At 40.5% G+C, this 25,070-nt stretch overlaps 1 protein-coding gene across 2 annotated transcripts in view; it reads right to left on the bottom strand.

Annotated features, from left to right (window-relative positions):
* Positions 1 to 25,070, bottom strand: part of LOC119896925 (atrial natriuretic peptide receptor 1-like) — a 151,813-nt gene that overhangs the window by 43,509 nt on the left and 83,234 nt on the right. The gene's annotated exons all lie outside the window — the stretch shown is intronic.

Below are 25,070 nucleotides of genomic sequence, written 5' to 3'. Positions count from 1 at the left end.
AATTGTTTCCTTTCTTACAATCAGTGTTGTTCAAATTAAAGATGTAGCCTATATTTGTCTTTTAAAGGAACAATAAATCGCATATTTACATCACAAATCCAGATAGATAACACATTAAAACAGGATTTTGGAACTCAAAATGTTAACTGTACCGGTATAGCTCCCTGCACATCAGATAATCAGAAGTCTGGCTCAATGGTCATTGGTCGACTATTTCAGTTGGCACTCCGCCCAGTCCGCTATCTGCTTGTTACTTTTTCCCCCGTCGCTACGAGAAACAACAACAACAACAATCTCCAGGCAACCTGATTAACCCGTACTATGAAAGGTGAACAGGTGTTACCTGAGGTCTGTTGCCCTGGCAATTTACGCCGCATCTCTAAACTGCTCCGAGAAGGTTTGGTTCGTGGTTAACTCGAAGTTACCCTGTGGCCTAAATAGGGCTGTGCAATAAAACAATAATGATAAGAATCGCAATATAATTTTACTCAATAACAATATAATAAATATCAATATATATTCAATATATCGTCTATAAATATTTGGTTTAATTCATTTGAATCACAAACAAATTAGCACCAATTTTTTTTATTAAAATATTAATTTTGCTGAAAAGAGTTTTGAATGTTCTACCTCAGATGTGTTAAGTGATCCACTGTTTGTCATCAAGTTTTCACATTCTGACCATAAAGAAAATTTTAACTACATAATTAACCAACTGGTTTCTTCAGTTTTCACTCAGGAGCAAAAATCAGCCTTTAAACTTGAAAGAAATGATGATTTGACTTTTTCGTGATAATTATCGATATCGAATGATATGAAATGTTTGTGTTGTAATAACATTTTTGGCCATATCACCCAGCCCTAAGCCTATAGGTGGGCTACACACCACATCTGTACTGAGACGTAGGATGTTAATACACACCACTTGATAAAATATTTATGTTTATATTTAGATTTCATCCTGACTTGTTTCACTGCGGCTGAAATGAAGTTCACTGAAATTAAAGTCACAAAAAACTAAATCACTCTGGTCTTTTCTTCTAAATACAAACTCTAAGGTGCATGATAATAATATGATTGTGGGCTAAGTCTAATATATCTTTCCCCTGCATGCATAATACAAAGCAGATGTGTGTGTGTGATTATTAGCTTCTCATAAATATACCACATTGATCAATTATTTTTCCCTCTCCCTGGCTCCATTTTTCATTACAATTGACATAGCCTTTTTATCTTAATCATATTACACATAAAAGTGTAAAATACGGCAGAAAGCACAAAATAGAGAATTAGCCCACAATAAGAACACTGAAGATAATTACAAATTTACTCAATGTGATGCCAACAAGCCTCCCTGGCTTTGTCGGCCACTGAAGACGATTGTGATTGGTTTAAGGAAAATGCAAACAAGAAAGAGAGTTTTTTTCACCCTGTACCAGAATTACAAAGCATTCAGCCAGACATCTCCAGCACTGGCACAGTGCTAAAACGAAGTGTGGATAAAGGTCTGGCTATTCAAGACTAGGTGATTATTCACCAAAGTATATTAGTATGTGATTCCTTAACTTTCATATTGAAGTCAGGAAGCCTGAAGTAATTACAGTGGCTGCAGAGAGACCACTTCAGCTTAGGCTGCTTGAGTTTTCTCCTAGAAGTCTATTATGCAGGTGATTACTGAGAATAAAACAACAGAAAGGAGGTTTAAGAGCAGCTTAACACCCCGTAGAAATCTTGTCACTATGTTCACCTGCTGGTCTCGAACTGTGTCTGAGGAGCTTTCTCACTAAGAACAGCTGCCTGCAATAAAGTTGCAGCTGGACAGATAAACAACGAGCTGAAACTATAAAATTCATACCATTCTAGCTGCTTTGTGTTAAAATAAACCTTTACTGATTCATATATGACTTAAAGTTACGATGGAAAATTAATGAACAGCCTTTGTTTCCTGTCTCGTTGTGTTTATAATGTCGTACAATTACCTTTTAAAAATAAAAGTCACCATTTATATATCTTACATTAGAGGAACAGCATACAAGCATCAACAGAGCATCAATACAGCACGAGAACTCCAACTGACAACACATACTAGTAAGAGCTCATTGCACATATCGCATCAATGGGGTAAATACCTGATGCAAGAAGTTAGAGTTAACAAAAAGTGCAATCAATACAAGAGAACTGTAGAGGATAGAAGAAGAAGAGAACAGGAAGTGCATATTAGAGGTTAGAGGTGTTATCAGAGGAAGTGTTCTCTGAAGAGTTTTCAAGAGCTTCTTGAAGTTAGAGGGGGACCAGAGGGGAACCAGACGCGCTGTAGGGGTTTCACCACACAAGCTGGGAGACCCGCTAGGAGGGCATTGCAAGAGGCAAGAGGTAACCATGATCATGTTGTATAGAGCAAAGCGGCATGACCGAGAGACAGCAGCAACATGGTCTGAAAAGGACAGCTGGTCAACAATCATGATACCCAAGTTTCTCACCACCCTGGTTGGAGTGATGGTTGAGGAGTCAACATGTAGTTTGATGTTATGGTGGACAGACTGTTTGGGTGGAATGACCAAGAGTTCAGTCTTAGAGAGGTTTAGTTGAAAGTGGTAAGCCTTCATCCATGCAGATATGTCCGAGAGACAATCCATGATCCGTGCTGAGACGGTCTGGTGGGAAGGATAGGTGGAGTACGTACTCTTCAACACCGCCTTCATGCAGACTTTTGACTCCTGCCATCCGGGAGGAGGCACACTTACCCTCATAGGGCCAAAAGAAAACAGATATCTGAGATAATTTGTTCCGTCAGCTGTAGGGTTTTAAAACAAACTGGAGATGCAGTTGCACATCCGCATTTTAATAAAGGACTGATTGACACTCAGTGACTTTTGTCACAGCCCGGCTATTGGACTGTAACAAAAACGGGAGACACACGGGTAAACTAAATAACAAAATGATTTATTGATCAGAAAATAAGCAAAACCAATGAATGGGAAGAATCTGTAAAGTCAGTAGTGTAGAGAGTGAAAATGTGCTGCACAAACAAAGACAAAGAAACCAAACACAACAAAGCAGGCTGTGAGAAAAGGAGGTCCAAAAAAGACTGACTGCTGCTCTGGCTTATCTGCATTGGGCACACCGGGCCCAGGTGTGCCAGGTGTGAACCCTGCAGAGGGGCCGTCACACTATCAAATCAAAATCTTCTTAATTTTCTGCCCACAACGTCACTTCTAAAGCAATATGTGTATGTAGTTTTTGTTATATTTGTCAGTGTTAATGCATCCAGACCCATAAACAGCATCTTGTCTGGCCACATGTATGGCAGCTCTTATGTTATCTAAAAAGAATCTCAGTACGATCACACCGCTTCCTCCTTTGCTTCTGAAAGACAGCGTTCATAATTCACGTGACCAGCTTGTCAGTGAAATCGAACATTTGTTGTTTTAGGCACATGAACAACATCTTTCCTCTTCGGCATCTGCATCTTTCATGTTTCTCTCGAGGACCGTCTGATTGAAATCAGCGCAGCATCGAAGCTGATGAATACAGCAACAGATCTGCTGTAATAGTCCCAATCCATCAAACACGTGAGAAGTGTCCATTAGTTAATGGAGGGGAAACAGCACAGAGGGCAAGCTGTAATCTGATTCCTATTCATGGTTTTACAGGCAGCCGGCCTCCTTCCTCCAATGTCCTGTTTGTCATGGATATTATCTCTGATGAAATCATATTACACTCCCTCCCTGCCTCCCCATCTTTCTCTCTCATTCACGCCTTTTCCTACCCTTTCACACACACACACACACACACACACTCTCTCCCTCCTTAGATATCATTTTTTCACAGAGCGTAGCCGATCTATATATAAAGTAATGAGTATTATTATTCATGAATGAGGATTAGTTCCTGTGTGAAGGCGGCATTCAGAGGATCAGACGGGGAAGAAGTAGAGAAGTTAACAGAAAGCCAGAATGATCCACCATGGGAAGTGACTAACGTGGAGCAACACCAGGGCTTTGAATAAATTAGATTTGGATGTTTATATTTTCACTATTCAGCCCAGAACAGCAAGAGGACGTCTGTAACTGAAAGTAATAAAGTTTAATAACCACAGAGCAAATACTGTTATAGGTCCAGTATATTAAATAAGAACCATAGCCGGATTAACCTGCAGGAAGATCTTTATTCTGTCTAATCGGCAGGAAAACTAAGTGTGGCGTTCCCATCTAAGACTTACTTGTATAATTTTCTTTTTCCATTTTTCAGTTTTTTAACTAACCTTGGAGGTAGTCAAATTTACAGCTATGCTCAAACCTTTCAAGAAAGGAAAAGGGTAATGAAATCAAATAAGTTAAATTAAATAAATAATACATACATTTATACACACACAAACCCATACACATACATAAATACACAAAGTATATATTTGTACATGCACATACCCATTTACACTCACACATACATGTACTATAGTTAGTAGTAATAATAAAACTAAACCATAATAGCAACAATGGAATATAAATATAGTCTCATATAGATAATAAAGTGATAGGTTCAACTGATTTGATGCCAGATGAAAAAAAATAACAAAAAATGCAATAAACAAGGCAATGACTAAATAGGTTAAATAAATCAATAAATTAAAGGATAAGATATAAAGATTTAATTAAATTTCATCAGATATAATTCTTCCCTTGGGCTGCTCTCCCAATTCTCCTCTCTGTAAAGGAGATGTGACAGAACAAACATAGAAAGTTTTATGTAAAGAACATTGCAAACCTTTCTTTTCGTTTCCATCTGCTCCTTTTATCCAGACTTCTGCAACCCATGTAACCTCCACCTACTGTCACTACACATCACTGACCTGTGCAGGTAGGAGGAGACCATATCGCCCTCATGCTTGTGTGTCAACAGAACACAAAACATGAGCATTATGACAACTCGCTCATTAAAACATTTTTCTACTACCACCACCTTTGGTCAAAACCTCCACGGAGACCCTTTTAATAGATGCATGAACAGATTCAGTTTAGTCTAGTGTGCATAGTTTATCAAACAAACCTATTTACAGATTCAGTGTGTAAGTTTTAGTGCCATCTAGTGGTGAGGTTTTCGAATTGCAACCAATGGCTTACTGTGCATTCACCTGCTCCTCAGATGAAATAAGTACTTTATAATAAATATATTAATTCTAATGGCAATTGTATATTCAGCAGTAAAAAAAACTAACTTCATACTTTTACCCCATGAGATTGTACATGACATCAATTTAATTTCTAAATCCAACAGCAAATAGGCTGAAAACTGTCAACATATGGTCCTCTTAGAAAACAATAACATTTATTGCCAATTGCACAGGTACATTGGAGTTCTTGTGCGTCTCTCAGAGTGATCTTTAAAAAGGTACAACAAATATAGCAAGGCAAGAATATCTTTACATAATATAGACTACCCCTGGCAAAGTTATTCTTATTTGTGTATTCTTACATATTTGTATACTGTTCTGTATACTTCTTTATGTCCCATGTACCCTTTATTCCTCTTTTTGCAATTCATCACCGCAGTCGAGGGCTGGCAGGGACCTGGCATTTTTTAAAGGGAGAAATACTGTAATCTGTATGGATCATAAGTGCCCAACATTTGAAGTTTGTGTCCATATCTTTGCTTTCCCTGAGTTGAGAGGTGGAAATTTAACTGCTTTTGCCGCGTCTCTACGGGGAGTCCGGTGTGAGCCTGCTCTGTTGTTCTGCCCTACAGGTCAAAACACGCTCCATCAGCTCTTAATGTGCTAAATAATACATGTGGTCCGCCATTTGTAAAAATGTCACTTCTTTTCTTACTTCTAATAAACCAGTCGACAATAACTACTACTGCTGCTACTACTACAACTTCTCCTTGTTTTTCGCATGTATGCAACGTAGTGATGAAACACCCTCTGTACAGCAGTTTGTCCGTTCTGGCTACTGTAGAAACATGGTGGCGCAGGACCCGCGGTGTATGGAGATATAAATGTCTCATTCTAAGGTAATAAAAACATAACGGTTCATTATGTAAGGTGTTTATACACCACTGAAAACATAGTTATGGATCTTATATTGCATTTCTGGTGATAGATCCTCAGAAATATTACACACTGAACCTTTAATTACGTCTTTCAGAACCAAATCTGTTCCTCGTCTTCTGACAGTTTGAGATTTATTTCATTCTCTCCCGACATCTGCAGAACCTGTTCATGCCTGCTGGCTCCATTTTATAGAATTAACTTTCAAACAGTAAAGCAGGTACGGGGGGTCTGTTTTTATGAGCCTGTTTTGGTCCTGAAAGCCGAAACCTGTTGCCTAGAAACCAGGATCAACTCAATCCAAGGTGTATATTCTGCCCACTGCTTATAAATCAAAGATTAGAAAAGGCTGACAGATCTCATTATAATGTCAGCACTCACACCGCTGTCAGGTCAGGCTCAGATCAAGAAAACAGGTGCACCGCGCAGCAGCATGAACACATAAACAACAACATGTAGAAGGCTACAGAGCATCAGTGTGTGAGAAGAAGGGGTTAATCTACGGCAGCCAGGAGGAGACATCCAGTACAGTTAATAAATTACAGTCTGTTGGTGTGACTGAAAACTGGCAGTGATCCTGGAAACAGCCAGTGGAGGATAGGAAGAGAAAACATCCACTGCAGCAGATGGTTTACACATTACATGACCAAGATTCACAAATATTAATTAAAAGAACACAACTCAGAAACGCTTGTCTGATAGAGACCTGCACCATTTTCACACCAGCCTCAGATTATTTTTATCAGTCTTTGGAAGAAGCTGAAACAAGTTTGTGTGATCTCTATCCATAATATAAGTAAATGAGTACCTTTACTGATCCTGACAGTAAAATCTGAAGGTAAAACATTTTTTGGTGAGCATCAGCAGCAACATCTAGTGGTTGAAATTACTGCTCTGATGCAAAACTTATTTGTAGACCTCTGCAGTATATTATTACTACTTCTTCTTCGTACGTACGTATTCAACACAGTGATGAGAGTCTGCACTGCCTGAATTCTACCAGAAGTAGAACAATTAGAACGTAGAGATGAAACGTGCTCAGCTACTGTAGAAAAATGACGATGCAACTTGGCGACATCCATGGAAGGGGGTGCCCGCGGTGTATGTAGACAGAAATTTCTCATTCTAAGGTAATAAAAACATAACGGTTCATTATGTAAGGTCTTTATACATCACTGAAAACATAGTTATGGATCTTAAATTGCATTTCTGTTGACAGACCCTCAGAAATATTACTCACTGAACCTTGAAGACCCCACCCATACCCTGCATGCAGTCAGTTGACATAAAGTTGTAACTGTGATGTAGAGACGGTGCTCAGTTAAAATATTACGTGTGAAAGATAAATACACATTAATAACTTATCACTCTGAAACGTCTCGCTCCACATCTAGGTTGTGAAGCTAGTTCTGGGCACATGCGTGGTGGGCCTGTGTGGTAATCCGTCCCTGCAGAGGTGTTTTTTTGCACATAGGGGCAACATGGAGGGCACTTTCCCACATCTCCTCACACAAATAAGGCACACTAGATGGCACTGCATGACCAATTTTCGATTGGAAAGGTGCCCATTTGTTTTCTCAAACGTTGGGGCACCCCAAGAGGGCACTACGTCACATTTGTTCCACTGGAAGGGCACCCAGAAAGCACTACATCACATTTTTTGCACATAGGGGCACCTTGGAGGGCACTTTACAGCGTTTCCTTACACAAAAGGGGCACGCATATTTTCTTGCACACTGGGCCACCAAAGAGGGCACATTGTCTTGTTTTATATATGAAGAAGGCATTTAAGATGGCATTTTAGCTAGTTTTTTTGGGGGGGAACCATGATTGTGTTCCCCCGATGTCCACCACTGGCCTCTGGATGCAATTAAGGTAGACCTACAACAGAGCAGAGTAATGAAACATGTGACGTAGTGATGAGCGACACATGCAAGTTGGGGTGGAACTTCATTTTTCAGGGAAAAAATGGTTAAAACGTTCTACAAATTACATTAAGCCCCTTAGCATGCTCAAATTAGCTAATCAGCACTAAACCCAAAGTACAGCTGAGGCTGACGGGAATGTCATCAGTTCTGCAGGTATGTGGTCACAGACCAAAGTGTTGGACACACCTGATGATGGCTCTAGACGAAGAGTCAGAGGATCACCAAATTTATTACAGTTCATCCTGAGAGGAAGGTGCAGGTCTGAACGAAATTTCATGCCAACGCATCTGATAGTTGAGAAATTTCAGTCTGGACCAAACACTGCCTTCAGCCTTGCTACTAGCTTGACTGAAAATTAGTGCAAAGAAAGAGACTTACAAATTCAACTAGTGACTTAATGCATAGAGGAACTGCAGCATACATTTAACAAAAACAAAAGGTTGACTAGATGAAAGTAAACATGTGTGGAATCTGCATTAATGAACAGATGTTGGACAACTTCCAGCAACTAAAATAACAGGTCTGGACCACGGGGCCTCACAGAGAATAGACTAAATTTTTGTCCTCCTGGCTCACATCCCATCATATATTTGCATCTATTCTGCATCAGTTTAAAATCTTTCCCAATCAAGTACTCTTTAATCAGAGCAGTCAGATAAATACATTTATAAACTTTGATTTTAATTGTAAAAAATGGTAAGTTAAAGGTTTGGGTAACAGCTCCAAAATGTTCATAATTAGCTTGAATTGTGACAAATGAAGCCAGACAACAGCAGTGTGACTCCAGCTGATCTCTGCAGCCTGTTTAGAAAGTAAAAATCTGGAGATGACATGTCATAATAGAGCACACCTGTTGCCAAGGCAGAGAAACAGCTAATGTGAAAGATGGAGGTGTGATATTGAGATCTGAAAATGGCAGAGGAATTGTGAATAATAAAACCTGTGTGTGTGTGTGTGTGTGTGTGTGTGTGTGTGTGTGTGTGTGTGTGTGTGTGTGAGTGTGAGTGTGAGAGAGGAAAAGAAACACGTTTGAGGATACGAGCCAGCCATGATTGCTTTTCAGACACTGCTGAATTATTCATCAGAATATCAAAAAAAATCAAAAACTGTTGTATTAACATATCCAGCTGAATTTGATTTTCGGTGGGTTCATGTAGAAATGTACACGTATTTTTAAACTCAGTGTTTCCTTTATCATTATCTCTGATGAAGTATTGTGAATAAACTTGCATAAATCTTCTTAGAAATCATAGTAAAAGAAGCTCCTTAAAGCTGCAGAACCTGCCTGGGAATCATCATGTTTTTAAGTTTTCTTTCTTCTTTTCAGTATCACAGTAATTCAGTGATAGTTGTCTGCACATCCATGGGTACACTGCTAACAGGAGCTGCTAACAGCTAATTCAGCTACTTTAATGGAGGACAATTGGAAAACAAATATAGGCTAAAAATAAAAACAAAACAGAGCTCAAGTTAGGGCTGAGCAATTAATCTAAATTTGATCAAAATCGCAATACAGCAATTTAGAAATTGCATAGAGGTGCAATATTTGTAAAAAGGTGATATATCACGACGTCCTGACCTATAGACTTTCTATTTTTTCTAAATCCCTTGCTCAAGTTGTAGCCCATGACAAACTGACTGCATGGCAAAATAATGATTACTGTTTACATCTCCCAAAGCATTATTATCCTGCAAATAATATTACATTTTTTCATTGTAAACTATCAATATGTCTTTGACATGACAGTTGAGGGTGGAGAAGTTTTAAACATTTTAAACTGCGGGTCTGGATAAAAAGTAAACCAAACTACAGACGTGAAAGTGATTTTTACATCAGACCAGTCTAAAAATGTGACCATGGGCTCTGGAGAGTTGTGATTGTTTTCTCCATCTACTGACATTTTATAGACTTAACTGTTTATTAACAGAAAATATTATTGAGAGATTGGTTATATAAATAATATAAATTGGTTAGATAAAGAAACAACTTTATTCGTACCCGTAGGTAATTTTGTTTTGCAGTAGGTGAGTCATTCTCACATTTTAAAAACAACACAGACGGTAGATAAACATGATAAAAGTGAAAGTACTCAAGGTTTGGATCATTACTGAATAAATAAAATAAGCGTTGCCTCTATATCATCTGTGCAACTTGTTCTTCTGAGTGATGGCTGCTGGAACAAAGCTATTTTTACACGGCATTGTTCTGCACTCTTGGACTACAAACCTTTGAAGAAAGAAGCTATAACTCACAGTGCAGAGGGCCGGAGTCATCATTTAAAATCCAGCCATTTATCCTTCTGTACCTGTCTGGTGTACAGGGACGCTGGGTTAACCTGTGACTCACCAATCAGCCTACTGGACCAGTTGTTTAAGGGCAGGACTCAAAACAAGGACACCAAAGAAAAAGACAAAATCAATTCAATAAAAGTACAATAAAATAAGTCATTATTTTGTTTTGGTAATGTGGAGATAGGACAGTTTCCTCAAGTAAAATAAACGCTGGTGCTCCTTTATGCAGACAGGTTCACAATTTGTTTTTACCCTCACTCAAAACAATACATAGTTGGAGCCGTATTTGTGTTTTAGAAACCTTTTGAAAAGTCTCTCAGATGGAAACTAATTATCAGCCCAGACCAGAGCCTTATTAATCCGCCTCCCTCGCAGGTGTTATGCAGACATGCTGGGGCTGCAGTGATGCTCACAGTGTAAAGGCTGCACAGTGATGGATGTCCACAGTGGAGAAAAGAGAGACAGGCAGACAGGCAGAGATAGGAGACAGAGAGGAGGAGCAGAGGGCAGCAGGGTGGAGGAGAAACAAGGACGAGTGCTCCGACTGAAATGCAGGAGGAGACAGGAGGCTCTGGTTTCACAAGATTAGATATCCAGGCTATTTTTAGTGAGGGTTCTCCTCTGCTGTCTTTACAGAGGCTCCTGACAATGAGACGAGCAGAGAAGAGAGATCAGGTCTCTTTCAAAAACAAGGGGAGACTGGTAGTGAGGACACAAAAAAAAAGAAAAAGCAAGGAGATGAGGACGTTGGCGTGATTGAATGACAGAAATAAGACAGAGAGAGAGGAGAAGATGTGAAACGATATGACAAGAAATGACAGAAGAGATGGAAAGTGAAGGACAGTAATTGAAATGTTGGCAGAGTGTGTGGACCAGGTCTTGGATAAGATTAAGACTTCACCTTCAACTGCTCACACAGAGGGTTGGCAAAGTAAAAGGAAAACATTCAAGTGAAAATGTGTGTAACTGACAAGTTGAAAGATCACTCACACAGATTTAACCCAATTAAACCAATTATCTCTAATTACACTGACTAACAGATTACATGCATTTGAATTCATGAAAATACCTTAACTGCTTAAATAGTCTCATCAAATCGGAACCCTGTCTCCTACAAATTACATTAAAATAGTGCTAAATTTGTTGATGATGAAGCAACATTTAGTTATTTTACTGGAACCTTGAGTACTTTTATTATATTTTATCAACTGTATGCTGTTAAGTGTCTGTTGTCTGTGTTTGTGTCCGAATGTGAGGATGACTTGTCCACTGAAAAGACACATTTACTTACAGGTACAAATAAAGTGAACCTGAAATTAATTTCCCAGTCAAGGTTTAATAAAAAACATAATCACAGACTTGATTGCCTTGTACAGACATCACGAGAGTACAAAGAAAAGGGGTTAAGACTCCAAAGATCATTAATTGATGTATTAATTCATGTTTGTTCTTGTACATTTTCCTTATATAACGGGGAGGATTAGCAAGCATTTCTGTAGTCTGCATGGTTGTTACCCAGCAGTCTCTGAAGTGGCAACCCTGTCTAGTAGAAATTACATTAATATTGAACTAATTAGCAACTAGTTCCAATTAGCAAACATGCATTTAAGGAAGTGGATTACATTTTCTATTAACATCATGAGCAAAAGTTGTTCAATTACTTTTTCAATTACATCAAAAAAGTGTTGATGCTAAACGTATCTGTAAAATGTTCACTGACGTGTTTCAATAATTGCAATGAAAAGCCTGATGCTGTGTCTCAATTCGCGCCCTTACACGAACTATTGTGAGGGCATAAGTGCGATCACACTGAAAGCAGTGCACAGTGAGTACCCGGATGGTGCACTCTTAACGGTCAAAACGTGTAGTGTGTAGCGCTACATAGCGGAAGGGGAGGGGCCAACAACATTGGAGAAGTGGAAAGCAGCAGAGAAAGAGGCTAACAACAGAACGTTTTATATATTGTAGCTCATCACTAAATCCAATTCTGACAAGTTTTGAGGCGAGAAATCAACAGTGTAGATATCGAATGTTGGCACTTTTAAGAAAACTGATGGCAAATCCAAAATGCGCAATCTTGCAATAATCATTTCGGTTTAGTGCACAACAGCAGTGTTTGATGTGAGACGACACTACCCTGTTGACATTAACGCACCAAGCACGTAAGTACATAGGGTACGCAGTGTACTGCATGTAGGTGTACTAAAGGAAGTACCTGAATTAAGACACTTTAATTTCCTCCCCTTACTGTGGACCACCATCGGAACTTATTTAAAAAAAACATGTACAGTATTTACTAGCGAAAGACAACAAATGTTTTGGTCCCATTTGAATTGTGCCCTGAATTACACAAATGATGTTTGTCAGTTTAAAAGATAATTTAAGTCAAAAAAACAAAGCACTACTAGAAGTCAGAAACTCTATAGGAAATTGCTTGAAAGAAAAGCTTAATGTAAACAAAAACAAACAATTCATTAGTATTTAATATTAAAAACTTTATTCTCCATATGTTAAATTGTACATTTTCAAATATCGTATCTTTGCATGTTCAGCTGATCTGCTGTGCAAGACTCTCTTACCGCCTCCATTTTCCCACCAATTTTCCAGGAAACTTCCTGGAATTTATTTGCAAATTATGGATCCTTAAAATAAAGCTCTAGACTTTGAATACACAGAAAATGTAATAGAACTCCAGACATTCATTTTGAAGACACCTCGTCATGGACTATTATTAACGCTGCCTGAAGCAATTTCTTTAACAAACTTGAGTGTTTCCCTCTCCACCACTCCACAGTGGTTTCTCTAACCCGAGATAAGCAGAGCAACGACTGCAGTGAAACTAATGCAGGATGGACGGATGGATGGAAAAACAAAGAGGTGGAGGGGGATGGTTTGAAGAGGCAGAGAGAAATGAAGAGCAGAACAAATAAGCTGCGTACACACATCTGACCCTGCAGTCACCTCCTGTGTTTTCATGAAGCCTGAAGCTTCAGACAAAAATACTTCATTTTAGAGTCTTACATTCTCAAAACAGAAATTTTTCTTCGTTTCTTATTAAGTTTTTTCTGGTCTTTACTGTGTTTGCACAGACCTCACTGCTAAATTATTCGTGATTATTGGCTTTTTTTCTCTGCACTGCATGTTATTAAAGTAATTTTTTATCACTTTAATAATAATACTGATATTTTCTTATTTATCTTATAAAGCAAAAAAATAAAAGGTATACATATTTGCAGTTGCTTAGTCGATCGATTATAAAAAAAAAAGAAAACATCATGAAAACTGATTTTAAAAAATAAACAGTGAAGATCCGCTGATCAGGAGAAGCGTGAAGAAACTCCGAACATTTGCACAACAGCAGTGGATGGAATTATTATTATTATTATTGGAACCATTATTTTGTTTTGGATGGAAATGTACCAGCCCAATAGTGATGTTGGCCCGGTACACAACAGTCATAGCTGGGCTAACAGCACAACCTGAACATCTAGATAAAGCTACCCTCAGACAGATCAGCCCACAAGCTGCTGTTCCTCTCGTGTGGTTCAGGTAAACGAGTCTGACACGACAGACGACGCAGAAGACTGCAAGTTTGTGTGTGTTTTTACGTGTGTGTGTGTGAGCCTCTCGCGTCAATCAGCCGGACGCTGTGTGGTTTGTGTGTTTTGGCGAGTTTACAGCAGAGGAAGTTGGCGGAGTTTCGTGTCATTCATCAACTGGATCTGCAGGCTGAACTCACCTCTGACGCACTGAAACCTCCCTTCTTACCCACAATTACAGCTGATATCAGCACACTGACAGAAACAAGAGCCATCTCTAAAGAAATCTAGACTGGTGTGTTTTTTCCAACACGTTCTTCCTCCCAACTCTTCATTTATGGTGAAGTTTCTGGAAGTGTAGGGCACGGTCAGCTAGCAACATATAGTTAGACTTTCAAAGTAAAACATGGGGTAAACGTCGGGAAATGGTCAATGTTTGGTATGGTTTAAAATAACAGCTGTATAGGTCGATGATGTAGCAGCTTTTTACGACCCATATTTAAGTTTGTTAGGCAGCAACCTCTAGTGGCAGAGTCAGGTGACGTAGTATAAAGAGCGACAAAGTCCCGTGTGAATCTTTTCCTAAATCTAATCAAACTACTGCCTTTTTTATATTTTTCACGTTAGACGTAATGTGACTTATGTCTTGTAATTTACTTAACATACTTAAGGTTCGGTATGCCTGTCGCTGGTCTAGGGCTGAACGATTAATCGTTTTTAAATCGAAGTTGTGAAAGAACACGATTAGCTAATCGTGAATCACATCTGACCCGTTTTAAACAGTCACGCAGTTACAAATTCATTCCGTTGTCGTCCTTGTGTGACAGACCTGCTCGCCAATCTCAAGCGCCATGTGCCTCCTGTTACGGTCCTACTCACCAATCAGAGCGGGCACAGGGTATGTACATTTTACAACAACACACGAAACTGGAGGAAAACATGGGCAAGTGGTGTCAGGCGAACCGACACAGGCGGCTGGTGCTGCATTTGTCCGGCATCAACTCACACTTAAGTGTTTCAGCAGTGGAGCGTTTAGCTGCCCTACGTTGTTGACGGGCTGTTACTTTGTCATTTTGTGTGCTTCATCTACGTATAACAGCTCTCTGTGAGCCCGTTTTGTGCCACTCTGTGCAGACTACATATCTCACATGGAGCATTTCAGAATAAGAGCGTTTTACCTTCCTGGTTTTTCTGACTTGTTCAGTTGATCTTGATTTTTGTGCTTGTACCATGGTATAGGCTATGTAGTTAAATTTTTTCTTTTGTCTGTTTTAACTGTTATATTTGTTGATATACGACTGGAAGTCTGCACAGGGTGTTTTATTTTGAAAAATGCCCGGATTCTCTATGCCTTTCTGTGTCTGACTTCCTACCCGGTTGATCTGCTTTGTGCAGGCTTCCATCAAAAATAGACTGGCAGTGAATATTGAACTTTAGCTAAACTTTTTTTGTTTTTTTTTTAATCGCAATCAGATTTTTTTCCCCAAATTGTTCAGCCGTACGTTGGACTGCTTCTTGCTTCCAACGCTCGTATATGTTGTTTTGGAAAATGGTCTTATATGTCGACCCATTTTGTCCTTTAGGCATAAGCACATGTTGGAAAAATAGTAGAAAAAAGTACAGTAGTTAGGTGAATTAAGTTAGATAAGTTAAAATGAAAGCACAGGAAACAAACAAGGGAAAGCCTGGTTATTTATATCAAGCCTACATGTAGATTTAAATAATGATGCTAAAGGGCTTCCCAGTGAGTTAAACACTGATGCCAGGGGGTCTTAACTAAGCGTCCACGTGAAATAACTTGGGATTCAGCTCATTAACTGAATATCATGTAGACTTCACATGAATCTTTACAAAGCACTTGTTTATATATTGTTGTCCTCCCTTCAAGGTAGCTATTGGCTTTCAGTCCTGGTTGATTTGCTAACACTTACTGATCGGTAAGTTTTTTGGAGTTGGAAATGATACATGTCAACAACTTGGGACAGCGAACACAGCAAAAAAAGAAGAAGAACTAGTTTTATAGAGCAACATAAACTGGATTCATTGTGAAACATTTCGTTGATGTTCCAGCAGAGTTTCCAACAGCACAGAAACCAACTTCCATGTTTATTTATTGTTTTCCTTCTGTTTTTTGACTTTGACTCACAGTTTAGATTTTTACTGGCTTGTAAGTCTTGTAAGTGTTGGCAGACAAAGGAACAACCTCTTGTGTAAGAGTCTGATGTTTTATTGCAGTATATCTGAGTAGAGCATGTAGTGAGAAGGAATAAACAATATGTAGAACAGCTGATGATTTTTGGCAGCCAACTCTCAAATCTTGGATGTTGAAGTGCTCTTAAATGCATCACCAACTGGACATTATCTATCTGCAGTAGGGCTGAAACAACAACTCTGTAATACTACAGTCCGTCCACCGTAAAATGAAACTAACGTATCCTAATGTAGGAGGAGGAGGCATGAAGGAGGAGGAGGAGAAGGAGGAGGAGGAGGAGGAGGAGGAGGCATGGAAGACACTCAGAGTTACAAAGAGCAGGGTCGAGTCCAGCGCCAACAAAACGTAGCAAAGCGTTTTTTTCAACAGAAACGGCGGTGCCTCGAACATCCTCGCAAGCGCACTGCCTTTTCCTGCCCTTTTAACACCATTGTGTTTACAAACTTGTCGCAGCTGATTGGGTAACACCTGTGAAACGCCCACCAAACGGCAGAAAACATACCTCAAAGCCCGTTGTGGAATGTCGCACAACTTTGCAAGGAAACATGTCGTTCAATCAGAAAACGTTGCAAACCAGTGCAAAACGTTTTGAGATTGAACTCGCCTCAGCTCAAACAGAGCCCCGTGCCTCCCACCTGCATCTCATTATCAGACTCTTGAAGCTAACCCAAACCCACAGCATCAGGATAAAGTGGAAACAATTCCTGTGACATCTCCTCCTGCAGCAAATGGAAGCCAGAAGGGTAGAGAGCTGATCTCAGGTTTTCTGCTGCCCGCAGGAACAAGACGAGGACGCCGAGCGCTGGCATTTTCTTTCCTTCTCTGTTTCCTCTCACCAGAAAACCCTTATGTGCAGACAGAAGCAGAGGAGGAAACATCTGCTCATCTCCAAGAAGCCAAAGAACCAAACCAAACTGATGTGTCTTTTCCAGTCTCAGAGACATGAAGCAGTCGGCTCAGGGTTTTACCACCACCATTCAAAAGCCACATTCACTTTTATTTTCATTCACTTTTTTTAACAGCTTTACCTGGAATCAATTATTGTCTTGGGGGGTCGTGGATATGTGATACATGTGAAGGCATAAACAAACAAAAGGGCTCCGATGCAAGCAGGGCTATTTTGCTAACCTGAGTCTTTCGTTTTATTCAAATTGTTGTTGATGATTGATGAAAATGAAATCCATGTTTGCTGGAGTCGGGGGGGCTTGAATTTTTTTATTCTTCTAAAGCGGGGTGTAACAGAAAAAGTTTGAGAATGATGTCAGGGAACATTTTATTGATACTTTCAGATGCATTAGATAGTTAACGAAAAACATTTCCCCACTTATTACCTTACAGTTCCTTCAAAACAAATAGTATCTCACTAAAGTGAGTACACCCCTCACATTTTAGTAAATATTTCATTCTATCTTTTCATGTGACAACACTGAAGAAATGACACTTTGCTACAGTAGTGAGCGTACAGCTTGTATAACAGTGTAAATTAGCTGTCCCCTCAAAATAACACATCACACAGCCATTAATGTCTAAACTGCTGGCAACAACAGTGAGGACACCCCTAAGTGAAAATGTCCAAATTGGGCACAATCATCCAGTCATTTTCCCTCCCCAGTGTCATATGACTTGTTAGTGTTACAAGGTCTCAAGTGTGAATAGGAAGCAGATGGGTTACATTTGGTGTTATAAATGATAATTAGTTGTATATAAATGTAATTTCTAGGCGGCAATAAAATGCTTTTCTTTAGCTAAAGTGAACTTCACACTTCAGAGACACAATCTAATCTGGCAAAAAATAGACACAGCAAGTAAAGAGAGTGGACTGGAGAAAAACACGTTCAAACATGTGTTTCTAACAGACAAATTATTGAATCACTTTTTTAAACATACATCATAATAAAACGTCATGTAATTCATGCACCCTTGTAAGACTATCTGTAAAGCACTGTAAGAAAGTGCTATAATGTACTATATAAATAACAACAAACATGTGCCAGTCAGGGTCATTTTCAAAATCCTTTAATGGTGCAGGCAGATGCATCATTCCCTGAAGTTTGAGCAACATCTGACCCATGAGAGCAGGAGTATTTATTGCCTGATAGATGGAAGAATGAACAGACAGAAGGACTGCGACAGACTCAGTCGACTTGTTTCCAGCAAAACTGTCCAAAGAAGTGTTTAAATCTTAAATATAGGCATAATGAAAGCCAGACGAGGCCTCAGATTCTATTCTTGCCATGTAAAACACGGATATTTTAATTTTTGCAGTGAGTCGTAGCGGCTCGCTGTGACTCTGCTGGCGCAAAGCGTTCTGTACAAACAGCCTGAGTCTGTTTGTGTTTCACATTTTTACATCTTAATCACTTAGCTGAGAAAACGTTCCAGAGGAACTTCGTGCTAAATCAACAGCCAAGAACATTTCACCAAAAAGATTTTATATTGAATCAGTGGTGAGGAAGTGAGGGGTCAAAAGTCACAGCAAGATGAGATGATGGAAGAGGATGAGAGTAGATCCATTTTAACATAACATGTTGCAAGATACTGCATCACTCCTCCTCCCCTACCTTTCTCATATCATGTATTGCTTTTATTGTGAAAGATGGTGCAATAAAAAGGTCAAACAAACTGAAGTAAATCATTTTTTAAATAGCAATATGGAGTGGATAAGAGCGGAGCAGTGATGTAATATGGCGGCTTTTCAAAGTGCGAAATATTGACTTTACTTCTGGTGTAACTGCTGATTTCATCTGGTTTGTGTTTTATAAATCAAATAGTGACGGATGGCGCTTTAATCCAGCTCAGCTTTCTTCTCTACGACGTCAGTATTTCCCGCTGAAAGCGAAGGGGTTTCGGTGTAGGTCAGAGGGCAGGACTGTAAAGATAAACTGATACTTCTTGAGGTAAAAATGACGCATAAATCTCTGCAAAAGTCTTTACTATAACAAGACACAGACCTCTGAATGGGAAAGAGAGGCACGCTGACAGACTTGCCAAATGATTCTGCAATGACGAAAGATTTTTCCTTACCTCAGTGCTGAAATAGATCTGTAGAACTCAAAAAAGGAAAAGATGGTGAAATATCCTGAGATTCTTGTGACTCTCAGGACTGTAAATCCTCCAATGTCCCATAATATTTTTTGGTTTGTTAGGTCTTAAAAAACTGAATTATGAGTATTTAGATGAAACTTAAGTGAGTGAGTCCTGTTCATTTTCTCTTAACTTGTGCTCTTTTTGGAAAACCAGCCTTGTGTTTTTTTTATACTTTGCCCTGTAAAATCTCATAATACCGTAAAACTTTGATTAATAGCCCGGGCTTTTATTTGCTTAAATCAATGAATTGACCCTGCCTATATTTGGGACAGGCCTTTAATTCCTTTCACACAAAACTGAAATAGGCTACTTTGAAACATTTTTTTTATTTCAGAATATTACTTGTCTAAAAATTATCCAATAATATCAAATATTCGGCATTCATTTGATCTAGCTCCGACAGACGGCTTGTGCGCTTTTATTTTGAAGGCAGCAACGTAACAACAACAACAACAACAACAACAACAGGGTGCAGAATGAGAGTGTGGCAGAAGTTAGCAGACAGAGTGTAATGGACTTCACATGACAGGATTCACAACTTGGATTAATTTTATGAAAAGCTGTTTTGATTCTTTTGATCGGTAGACCCTTACGGAGTAAAGGAATATAAATAATCAGGAGCGGACACATTCAGACTTAATAAACGCTTCAAAGGTAACAGGAGTCGGCACCGATTACTCCTGTAAATCTATAAGAATTAGACTTGCGCTTGTTGTTTCCCTTAAATGAACTGAACTATTGAATTTTGGAGAATCTAACCGATGTAACGATGTGTAGCATGTCCATATTGACATACTGATCATACGTTTAAACATTAATATTTGTATTAACGATCTAAGCAGCTTAAAAGCAGCTAAAGCAGACGACCCCGTGGGGTTTATGAGGTTTTAAACATCCAAGGAACTTCTATAAAAACCAGACCATGGAGACCTGTATGTATTTGTCAAAATGTGTTTCCACACCAGGCCAGTAAACGAGGTAGGCGGCTATATGGGTCTCGGCTATTAATTGAAGTTTTACAGTAAGTTAAATTAAATAAGCTTTTATTTTATAATTACTTCAGTATAATTCTATAAGGTTGTCAGTTTCAAGTTTAAATTATTTAATTATCACTTTCAGAATCATCAGTTCTAATTTGACTAAATGTCCAGTGGATCGTTTACTTACTCGTTTAGTACTTTTTTTCTTCGTCAAATAAGTTGTTTAGAGGCATTATTAGCTAATTAGCTTATTCCCAGTACGCCTTGCATTGCAGTTAAAATTAAAAAGTTACACGATGTCTCTTTACCATGAGTCTCAGGCATTACATGGTCTGTCTCTGATCAAAATTAAAACAATGCTGGCCTTATCATCAGCGCACTTAATGCACCCCTTTAGCAAGTGTGTATCAGACCTCACTCTGCTATGGGCTATTACCCAGAATCCTTGTAGTGTCGTGACGTTTCGAACAGCTAACCAATGGGAGAACAAAACGGCTGCTATGGTGCTGGTCGCCGGGAAAACTCAGAAGAAGAAGGAAGCCGGCAAGAGCATAAACAAATGAAGAAGTGTTAATTGTTTTTGATCAGAATATACCTAATTCTTCTGGTAAGAATGCACCTAGCCAAGCAAGCTAGCTAGCTCCGCACACGGCCGTTAGCTCCACCGTCTCGTCCAAATATGGTCACGTCTGGTGTCGTTGGTTACAAAATCTCAACATGGGGGCGCCCTATTGGCCAAACTTGAGGCTTCAAAACGGCAGTCCTCAAACCAACGCCATGATGACTACGTCAATTTCTTATATACAGTCTATGGTTGGACCGCAGAGTGAAGGCAAGGTAGCCAACAAGTGCTCAGCACCTTAAGACCTTAAGACCTTAAGAGAAAGTTGTCCTCTAGTCTAAAATATAAAAACACATTCTGGTTTGATTAACACTTTTTTGTTTACTACATAATTCCATGTGTGTTGTTTGATATAATAATAATAAAGAAAAACCACTGAATGCAAAGGTGTGTCCAAACTTTGGCTGATGTGTATATTTTAATGTGTTTTAATTTCTTTTTAACCTATGTGAAGTGTCTTTGGGTACCATGAAAAGTGCTATATAAATAAAATGTATTATTATTATTATGTTCAGGACCCCTGTCCAGCTGTGAATCATTCAGGGTCACAAACCTTTAGACTGACAGCTGCAGAGTAATGAGTCTTTATTTCCTGCTGAGCTGATATCAGAGCAGAGCAGACATTATATTCTTGAAAGGTTGCATTGAAAACTGGCGTTAGCTGAGGGTGCAGCGTTACAGATATGAGTTTTAAGAGGGAAACACAACACAATGAGACTACAAGCAGCCAAACAACAAGGGAGAGGCAGGTCTGAGGTTCAAGGTCCAGATTTATCAGAAGTTAAAGTTAGACATGAACTGGAGCTGAAAAATACTGAAGCGTCTGTTAAATACAGACCCAGATCGTTGTTGGAAAATAAAAGTTATATTTAATGAGTATTACTAACATTATTGTTTTGTTTTTTTTTGCTTTCATCCAAATTCAAATGCATTACACAACCCACTGCACCACCCCTCCTAAATCACCTCCACTCTGTGTCTGGATCACCTTGTGAACAGGAGGGCTCACATACACATTGGACTTCTGCTCATACTATTCCACCGCTCTTTATTGACCCTGGAACTTTCCCGGAGTTACTAGTTGGAGGAGTGGCAGCTCTGTTTGGGATCCTTCGGAAACGGCGCAGGGGAAAACGTGCAGGCGCGTTGGCTAAACTGAGACAGCGGGGATGTCGCACTGCGCTCCCTTCAATCCACCTGGCGAATATCCGCTCTCTGGCCAACAAAATGGACGATCTGCTGCTCCTCAACAGAACCAACTCAGACTTCTGCAGATCTGCTGCCCTATGTTTCACTGAATCCTGGCTCAACGAGCGCATCTACCTCACCTACCGAGATTTAATCTCATCCGCGCAGATCGCGAAAGGGAGCTCACGGGAAAAACACAGGGAGGCAGAGTCTGTTTCTATATAAACGAAGGTTGGTGCACAGATGCCACAGTGTTGAAGAAATCATGCAGGCCTCACCTAGAGACATTATTTATAAACTGTAAACCGTTCATTCACTGCGGGAGTTTTCCTCCTTTGTTCTGGTTGTCGTTAACATTCTACGTCAGGCCTGTGTTAGTGAGGCGTTACTACACCTGGCCGACCAGATAACTAACGTGGAGAAAAAACACCCAGACTCCCTGCTCATAGTTCTTGGGGACTTTAACAAGTAAGTAAGCAAACCTCAGTCATGAACTTCCAAAGTACACACAGCATATTAAGTGTCCCACCAGGGACACTAACACACTGGACCACTGCTACACAACATTAAAGGACGCCTATCGCTCTGTTCCCCGTGCAGCCTTGGGACTCTGTGATCACTGTCTGGTTCATCTTCTCCCGACACACAGGCAAAAACTGAAATCTGCTAAACCTGTTGTAAAGACTGTGAAAAGATGGACCAACGAGTCAAAGCTGGATTTACAGGCCTGCTTTGACTGCGCTGACTGGAGTGTTTTTGAGGCTGCAGCCACTGACCTGGACGAACTAACTGACACTGTGACATCTTAGATCAGTTTTTGTGAGGACATGTGTGTGCCGACTAAAACCTTCCGCACATACAACAACCAAAAACCCTGGTTCACAGCGAAACTCAGGCAGCTTCGTCAGACCAAGGAGGAGGCCTTCAGAAGTGGGGACAGAGTCTTCTACAACCAGGCCAGGAACACTCTGGCTAAAGTGGTCAAAGCTGCAAAGAGGAGCTACGCTGAAAAGCTAAATAACAGCTTTGCTGCCAACGACCCTGCGTCGTTGTGGAGAAGCCTACGGAAACTCACAAACTACAAGAGACCATCCCCCAACACTGCTGGTGCTCAACAACTGGCAGACGAGCTGAATGGTTTCTACTGTAGGTTTGAAAAGCCCAGAGTCACACCTCTCCCCAACTCCAACGCCATCTTCAGTCACCTTCCCCCTCTGACCTCTCACCTGCACTCAAGATCTGTGAAGAGGACGTGAGCCACCTCTTCCAAAGGCAGAAGATCAGGAAGGCTCCTGGACCTGACGGTGTCTCACCATCGTGCCTGAAAATCTGTGCGGACCAGCTGGCCCCCATCTTCACTCAGATCTTCAACAAATCACTGGAGCTGTGTGAAGTTCCCTCCTGCTTCAAACGCTCCACAGTCATCCCGGGCCCAAAAAAACCCTCCATCTCTGGACTAAATCACTACAGGCCTGTCGCCCTGACATCTGTAGTCATGGAGTCCTTTGAAAGACTGGTGTTGGCCCACCTGAAGGACATTACAGGCCCCCTGCTGGACCCCCTGCAGTTTGCCTACAGGGCTAACAGGTCAGTGGATGATGCTGTCAACTTGGGTCTGCATCACATCCTGCAACACCTCGACTCTCCAGGGACATATGCAAGGATCCTGTTCGTGGACTTCAGCTTGGCATTCAACACCATCATCCTGGACATCCTCAGCACCAAACTCACCCAGCTCACTGTGCCAGCCTCCGCCTGTCAGTGGATCACAGACTTCCTGACTGACAGGAGTCAGCAGGTGAGGCTGGACTATCAGCACTGGCGCCCCCCAGGGGTGTGTGCTCTCCCCACTGCTCTTCTCCCTCTACACCAACGACTGCACCTCAGGAGACCCATCTGTCAAACTCCTGAAGTTCACTGACGACAGAACGGTCATCGGCCTCATCCGGGACGGTGACGAGTTGGCCTACAGACGGGAGGTTGATCAGTTGGCTCTCTGGTGCGGTCAGAACAACCTGGAGCTCAACACGCTCAAAACTGTGGAGATGACCGTGGACTTCAGGAGGAGCCCCCCCACTCTGCCCCCCCATCACCATACTCAACAGCCCTGTGTCTGCTGTGGAATCCTTCAGGTTTCTGGGTTCCACTATATCCCAGGACCTGAAGTGGGACTGACACTATCATCAAGAAGGCCCAGCAGAGGATGTACTTCCTGCGTCAGCTCAGGAAGCTCAACCTGCCTAAGGAGCTGCTGATCCACTTCTACACAGCCATCATCCAGTCTGTCCTCTGCACCTCAATCACTGTCTGGTTTGGATCTGCCAGCAAAAAGGACAGGAGCAGACTACAACAGACAGTCAGGACTGCAGAAAAAATCATCGGTGCCAACCTGCCCTCCATTCAGGACTTATACATTTCCAGAGTCAGGAAACGGGCAGGAAACATTACTGCAGATCCATCTCACCCCGGACACAACCTGTTCCAGCTCCTCCCCTCTGGTAGGCGCTACAGAGCACTGTACGCCAAAACCAACAGACACAGAAGCAGTTTCTTCCCACAAGCCATCACTCTGATGAACAGCTGATTTCTGACTCACAGTGTCAGGAACAATTCCTGTGCAATAACCCAGTAACTCTGTCTCTAATCAGCACCTGTTTACTGGTTTCCACTTATTATTTATTTATTCACCATTCTCTATTTCAGTGCTGTTCATACGTCATATTGTATATACTGTATACCAATACACCTACCTCAGGTCATAAGGTCATAGGTCTTATTTATTTTTTCCAGCATCCTTTGCACTATGCTCCATCACACTGTGTACATGTACACATGTATGCATGTATGTGTATGTGTACCTGTATATCATATCCACCTTCAACATGTACATAATGAGAATAATAGTTTAATCTTGCATCCTTTGCACTCTGATCCATCATTTCATTCGAGTGGGTGTCACAATTCTCAGAGGGCGGTGATTCATTTTGGAGAGAAGCTCTTCAGAGCAGCTCCTTCACGCTTTCTAATTTTAGATTTCACGTTAAACTGTAAGCGTTATTTAACTCTGAGTGTAACTTAAAGATGGTAGATTGCAACCAGGCGTGTGCTCGTACATGTAATCGAACTCATGAGCGAGCATAATCCGACACACACAGACAGTTTACTCAGGTAAA

This window comes from Micropterus salmoides, unplaced genomic scaffold (assembly GCF_014851395.1).
Source record: "Micropterus salmoides isolate LMB-PRFRI ecotype aquatic unplaced genomic scaffold, ASM1485139v1 Ms_hic_scaffold_11, whole genome shotgun sequence".
Taxonomy (NCBI): Eukaryota; Metazoa; Chordata; class Actinopteri; order Centrarchiformes; family Centrarchidae; genus Micropterus; species Micropterus salmoides.
This window is presented reverse-complemented; position numbering and strand designations above follow the sequence as displayed.